This window comes from Manacus vitellinus, unplaced genomic scaffold (genome assembly GCF_001715985.3).
Source record: "Manacus vitellinus isolate BGI_N305 unplaced genomic scaffold, ASM171598v3 scaffold_4_pilon, whole genome shotgun sequence".
Taxonomy (NCBI): domain Eukaryota; kingdom Metazoa; phylum Chordata; class Aves; order Passeriformes; family Pipridae; genus Manacus; species Manacus vitellinus.
The window spans coordinates 7,938,997-7,946,052 of NW_021940604.1; the positions used below are offsets into that span (position 1 = coordinate 7,938,997).

Sequence of the window (7,056 nt, forward strand, 5' to 3'; positions counted from 1 at the left end):
AAAGCCACCCGCAAAGGACACGGGTGAGAAGATTCCATACCAGGGACACTGACCTTGGTGGTCACAGCGCCCTGGGCATGTTGCACCTCGCAGCATCCCAGTGGCAGCAAGGCCCCTGGGCGCAAGCACACCCTGCACACCCACCACAATGTGCACTGCAGAGGTAAGCGCCCACAGATGTGCCTGCTCGCCCCAACACTCTGTCTCACTGTGTCCCAGAGCTGTTGACACAGACCCCAAGGCACTTTGTGTTGGTTTCCTTTGAAGCATACAACACACTATACTTAGGATACAAGATGGGTAGGTGGAGGTGACGCAGCTCTGACCTACTTTCTGAAGCGTGCAAGGCAGTAATGCTGCTCCCGCATAGAGTGCTGGCCCACACCTCACTCCTGGGTAGCGTTTTTGGAGGATGGTAGCTTGTGCCATTTCCTAAAGATCCTCAGTTGCTTTGTTCAGTTGAAATCTGTCCAATGTGCTACTGCACTACAGGTAGGTAGGAAAACATGGATAGAAAGGAAAAACCAAAAGGTCAGCAGAGAAATCCAAAATTTTCACAGTAATCTATGGATCTGAGCTGGTAGGATGAACAAGGATGGGGGAAGAAAGTGAATCATCCAATGAAGTTATCAGCCTGCAATGGCAGTTACAAGCAAACAGAGTTCCTATTTTAAAAAATAAAGAAAACATCACTAAATTTTTCATGAACTTTATAGTGAACATTAATATTCACTTATTCTGGTCAATTTTTATTCTCTGTCTTTAAAACCTGTAAGCTATAGGCCTGCTTTCATTGTAAATTCCTGGCACTGAATGTGGGTGCAGGAACCTCTGGGCCTGTGTCAGCCAAATCTACACGGCCAACAGTGCAGGCTTGGGCAAAATCAAACTAAAAGTTCTCACAGCTGGGTTTATTGTACACCAGCTGATTGCATTTACCTCATGTGCACAGCAAAGTCTGTGCTTCTAGAATGCACTGGACTCACTGTAAGCTCTGAATCTCCTGGGCATATTGGACCCACTGTGTATGAGATGTGTGCAGTAAATCGAGAGCATCTGAAAGAAGTCAATCTGCCATTCATAAGGAGATTAGTGATATGTGTGTAGTGTATATTTGCTGGCTGTGTTGGAAACTTCCATCTTCCTTCCCTACTTGGAAGGCATTAAAGGTAATTGCAATTCCAGAACCTTGCAGTCAAGCTAAAAAAAAGGAAAAAAAAGAAATCATGGGGGTTTTTCCCCATCATGTTTTTGTTGAGCTGTTTCTTGGTTAATTCTCCTGTTCTGAATTTGCTGTCATATAGTTTTGCAATCGTCAGTCTGCTTTCTGCTCCACAATAGGAGCACTGCTACTCCTGGATCTCAAACTGGACACTGCCCAGTGAGAAATGCCTGTACTGTCTTGTGGGGATAATGTACAGTGCAGATTTTCTGGACACTGAAGTAGCATGTTGCTGGAGACAGTCTCAGAGCTGCAGAGCAGCAAAGAGAAGCCTAATCGGTCATGAGAAAATGCCCATCATTATCTGGCAGCAGCTCACTGTGCCACATCTGCCTTTAATCAATAGTGAAACAACTTGGCATGGAGTGGCTAGGCAGAGAAGGCTACGTTTCTGGCTGCTGCTTAGCAAGAGTGAGAGTTTCTGTGTAGATTACAGTGACAAACTGCAGGCTACCTTACAACACTCTTCTCAGGTTAACATTGCAGGCTGTGTTTTGCACAATATGATTAAGAGGAAAAAAAAATTACAAAAGTCTGGAAAACAGTGCTATAGTCAACAACTGAAAGGTACTTCATATTGACATCTAGTGAGTGATGCCACCAGAAAGGCAAGCACATCTTTTTATTCTCTTCTTACTGCATCTGTAGTGACAATGTGGCTTCACACTTATTTTTACTATATACTTATATACTATAAGCAATGGTGTCTGAATATTTTTAGGTACAGGGGTAGCACATTCTACAAATAATGCAGAACGTTTAATGAATATTCTGAGATGATTAGTGAAATATTTTGTATTCATTTTATAGGCCCCTATTTTTAAGGCTTTGCTCATGTATTTCTTTAAGCTTACAGTTAGGGTGGTTTCCTTATATTTTGTGCAACTTTGCATGGACTTCCAAAAATATTTATAAGAATGTCAAAGAATGGTTCATAAATAATATGAAATACCATATTTTTTGTCTGTATACTTCATTTTAACCTATCAGACACATGATTTTTCACTGAACTTTTGTTTCGAAAATTTCCTCTTTATTATATCAATTTCATTTAGGAAAATATGTGTTTATTTTCCAAAGAAGTGCAAATACTGAAACTTTATTGCCCATAACAGTGCAAAAGAGAAAACACTTAACCTGGAACAATAAAGAGGAAGCTGAATATAAATAGTGCACTGCTATAACCTCATGAAGAAAATTCAAGATCATATGCATTCTCAAAAAGTCCAAGGGGAAAAAAAAAGTTATCTTTGCATTTTACAATCGTTCCAGGCTTTCTGCCTGGTCATTCTCCTGTTTTGGAGAAAACATGATAGATACCCACAGCTGAATCTGAAAGTTCAAAGGTGAGCTCTCAAAAGCTGGTTTTCAGGATCAAAGTCTGGGTGTTGGTCTAAAAGGTGATGTAGCAGAATTGATGTGAACTGTTGGGAACAGCAGTTCACATCAATTCAAAAATTCAAGAATTCAAGAAGTACTTCAGACTGTTGACATATAGCAGACAAGGACTCTGTTTCACTGTGCTTTTACATTAAGTAATCTCTACAGTCCCACAGCTTTTCCTTTTTGAGAGTCTTCTATCCCTCTAAAGACTACTTAATCAGCTCCCAGATTTCCCAGCACCGATCGGCCTTGTTTGCCCCTACCTGGGTCACTGCAGAATTCATTTTTCATAGTCCACAGGACAATCTGACCAAACTTCCTGGCTTTTCTACTGCCAGGAGGTCTCTAAACAGCTCCTTTTCCCTTATTTTCCCTTGTCTGAGAGATTAAGAGCCTTATGTTTCTGTTTCAGGTATAAAGGTAGTGTGAACTGGATCAGGAGTGTGTTTTACTTTGTTTAGTTCTTTTTTTTTTTCCCCAGGGAGATATTTTCCCTTCAGATTTGAGATGCCTTCCAGACAAAGCTCGTTCCCATTAGTAAGAGACTGAAGAGGTGGCAAGTCAGTTTTCACTGTGGCCCTTAGTGCAATGGTTTCAATTAAGTACTGGGCAGGGGCACAATGGTTTTGCCTAAGTACAGTGCTGAGTGAGTGAGCGTGTTTTAGAGGCTGCTGACCCAGCAGATAGGGAGCAATGGCACGCAGCCTGCGTGCTTGACCAAGTTCCATTCAAACATGGGCTTCCAGGAACTTGGGAGGCAAGGAAATTGTAAGGACTGTATTGACTCAAGTTAGTAATTGGTGAAGCTGCCTATAAATGATTGCACTGACATGTATGTTCTTGAATTTAATTTTTTATCTCCTGAAAGTAAGCAAAAGTGAATTTTAACTCTAATGTATTTTTACAATGCACGTGCAGAAGTTCAGGGGCTAACATACACTCAGATGTTTGCTTCATTGGTACTTTGTCTGTGTGCTTTCATATGCATAAAACTTAGGTTATGAAATATTTCCTGTCAGGGAGGTTACCACTAGCTAAAACATTGTGCATTGTGCCAGGTGAGATGTCTTTGATGAAGTGCTGAGAGCATGATGTATCCAGTGCCTGCACACATTGCACTCCATAAAATCCTGTAAAGTCTGTGACCTCAAGCAAAGCACGAGATAGATCAGGCAGCAAATTAATTTGGATAGTTTTCACAAAATATTTGATATCTTTGATCACTCTTGGTTTTGAACCCATTTCAACTCCTTACTCTTGATCAGGCACTCCAGGGGTCCTAAACCTTAGCCTGCTGGATCATGCTGCCACTGGTGTTTTGCATACATTTCTAATCTGTGGGGTTGAGAGGATGCTGGAGGTCTTTGCTTCCTGAACTTTCATTTCTCTGAAGGGGAAGAGGAGCTTCATAACTTTTTTCTAGCTTCAAATGATTGAACTTAGAAGTGGTGCTCACTTTACATGATGATGCACTCTTACTATAAAAAACCTGTAGGATGATTGTTATCAGCAATGAAAAATTACTGGCAGCCTGATCTGAGATGGTGTCTGGTGTTTGAACAGGAAGATAAACCTGGTAAGAAAGAATCAGATATGCAGGGAGAGCTAGTCAGTTCGGTGTGATATAAAGCACAGGGGAAAAAGCTCAGTAGTGAAAATAGAGGCTTCATCAAAGAGATAATTCTGCCAAGTATACTTTTGAATTTCTTAGATATGAACCAACATGGTAAGCTATCGGATTAAGCTATCCAATGTGGCTCTGTGGCGGCAAGTCATTTGAAAGGTAAGTTCAACATCAGCTAAACTGCCCCACCTCCTCAATAGATTAACTCTGAAATTGGAACTATTTAGAGAAGGTTACACTGATAGCTGGGGTCTCTCCCACAGTGTTGATGCTGGGAGCAAACACACCAATATTTTTGTACAAGACCAAGATAACCTTTTCCTGCCGGGATCTGTGTACAACCTTCTCATGAATGAATACATACTTGGCTGGAATGAGAATAAATATTCATCCCTGAAAGATTCTAAAACGTCAACAAATTTGAATTTTGCTCCACATATGTTACTTCACAAATAAAAAAATTCTAAGGAGCAATAGGTTTCAGCTGAGTAGGGCTATATTTTTATGGTACCAGTTAAATTTATTAATCTCTAATTCTGGATTCTTGATTTATTTTTTTTTTCAGTCACGGATTAGCCAGTTTGGAGGAGTTAAAAAACCCAGTCATTCACCTATTTTTAGAACCCAACTTTTCCTACAATACAACTTCTGGGCAGGATTTCTCACTTCCAGTTTCTGTCCAGATGTTAAATATTTGGAGCAACTGGAAGAAAAGCTGACTTCATGGTATTTCCATCAGGTTCCACTAGTGGAACAACTGGAAACCTCACGAGGAAAGCCCTTCTCTAAGTGTTCAGATTAGTTTTGAAGACTCAAGAGCTTAGGAAAGTTTGGATAAGTTTTGAGTAAGCATCAAAATATTTGGATGCTTATCAGAACTGAAACCAGAGTGAACAGTATGAAGTTCATTCATCATTCTTTGTAAAAACTGCACAAGTGGTAACAAAATTGTAGAATCACATAGAAATAGTAATAATTGCATGTTAATCACAATCAATTAACTTTTTCCCATTTCATAAAAAATAATATACTTATGCAGAATGGAAATCAGATACTAAACACAAATGCAACATTAAAAAAAGGATTCAAAGAGCAGAGTTGTAGTTCTATGGTGAAAACAGTAAACATACAGATGTATAAAACCTTTCTAACTTTTAAGAGAATGAAAGAAAAAATGAGCTATAACCATGTTTGTGATTAACTAGCTGCCCACTACTCTTCTGAAACTTCTCACTGTGTTCAGGCTGAAACCACAGGAGTTCCACACCAATGTTTTAGGATAATACTGTAAAGTATTGTTTTGAAGATATGAGAAAAAGTACTTGCAATTCCAGGTTTAAATAAACTATACAAAAAAACCCCCCAACAATATTGGTTCAAAACTATGTAAAAATTTGACCTGCCTTTATAATTTAAATTCCATTTCCTGTACATATGCATTATTATAAATTACAGAAGTGCATATACTGTCTGTTCCAGAAGACGAGAATGAAATGAGACAGTTTCTTGAGCCTGAAGCACAGGTTGGAGTGATACAGGTAATGCTTTGTCTGGCAGCCTTCAGCACCCCAAACTGAACAATTAGGAATGCTTTAAAAGCTGAACTAAATAGGACAGACTCTGGTGTGAATTCAGAGTAACAATTAAACCCATGTTTTGGGCTCCCAGGGCTCATTAAGTATGAGAGCAATTAATTAAAATAAAAAGGTACTGATCAGAGAAAAAAAATCCAAGCCCTGAACTTTTGGAAGTACATTTTTAATTACCCTCATCATAATATCTGAAAGGTTGATTACACAGTATACTTAAGCGAATACATGGATTTACCATAATTTTCCAAATAGAAAACTGACAGAGAGACGGATTAAGAGCAAAATTACAGAAAAGTACCCACATACTAAGTGTCCAGACTAAAAATGTTAGGATATTATTTTCCCTTAAGATTTCTGTGATATATTTATAACACTTCTGAATTTTTTAGTTGTATTCCTGTTGAGCTCAGGTTTTCTCATAGTAAAAATTAATAGGGAAGTGTAAATGCAGCAGTTAGTAATTATTTTTTTCCAATCTAAAATACTTTATGGCAGCGATAGGAACCAGTTTTTCATAGCTTCCTTAAAATAGTGTTTGTCTGCCTTCAACTCCTTTCCCAGGCACTGGTCTCCTTTTCTCGCTGGTTGCAGGCATTGCACACAGTGAAGAGGCATATCAAATTCTGAAAATAACTGTGATTCTTGCAGGTGTTTGTATAGACTTCTATCAGTGAACAGAGCTGGAACCTTGAGGAGGGTGTGATGAGCACCGAAAGGTTATATAACAGTATATAATGTTATCTGGCTACTTCCTAACCATGTCCAGCTCATGGAGCTCCACTTGAAACTGGATCACCTACCTCCAGAACCTCCAGTTAAGCCACCATATTTTATTCCAAGTTGACCTGACACAGTACCAACATCCTGCAACTAAAGAAGAAAAAGCTGTGAGGGAAAACTAATCTGAAACAGATTGTAATTTATTTACTCAAAGGAATACTGCTAGATGAGCCAAAATGAGTTCAGAATCACTAGGTTAATATATATTTGCCTCACCAAACATGAACTTTTCCATAAAATGATTTGGAATCCACATCTCTGCGGGCCTCCTTGTGACTTCTTCTTTGTATCTCTCTTTTCCTTTCACAGGCAGAATATAATTGAAAAAAAAGGTAAAAAGCAGTGAAAAAAAACCTGAAAAGCAAAAGCACAATCTCATTAAGAGAATGATACTGGAACAGGAGTATGTTTATGTGATTGTGGCGGATAAGGAGAGTTATCAGTGGTCACTTTCC

General features: G+C 39.0%; 1 protein-coding gene across 1 annotated transcript in view; it reads right to left on the reverse strand.

Annotated features, from left to right (window-relative positions):
* ADGRG6 (adhesion G protein-coupled receptor G6) overlaps window positions 1-6,665 on the reverse strand; it is a 114,395-nt gene extending 107,730 nt beyond the window's left edge. Inside the window, exon 1 of the mRNA XM_018078311.2 lies at window positions 6,622-6,665. The gene's annotated coding sequence lies outside the window, so the exon portion shown is untranslated. The remainder of the gene's footprint in view (window positions 1-6,621) is intronic.
* Window positions 6,666-7,056: the final 391 nt, after the last annotated feature.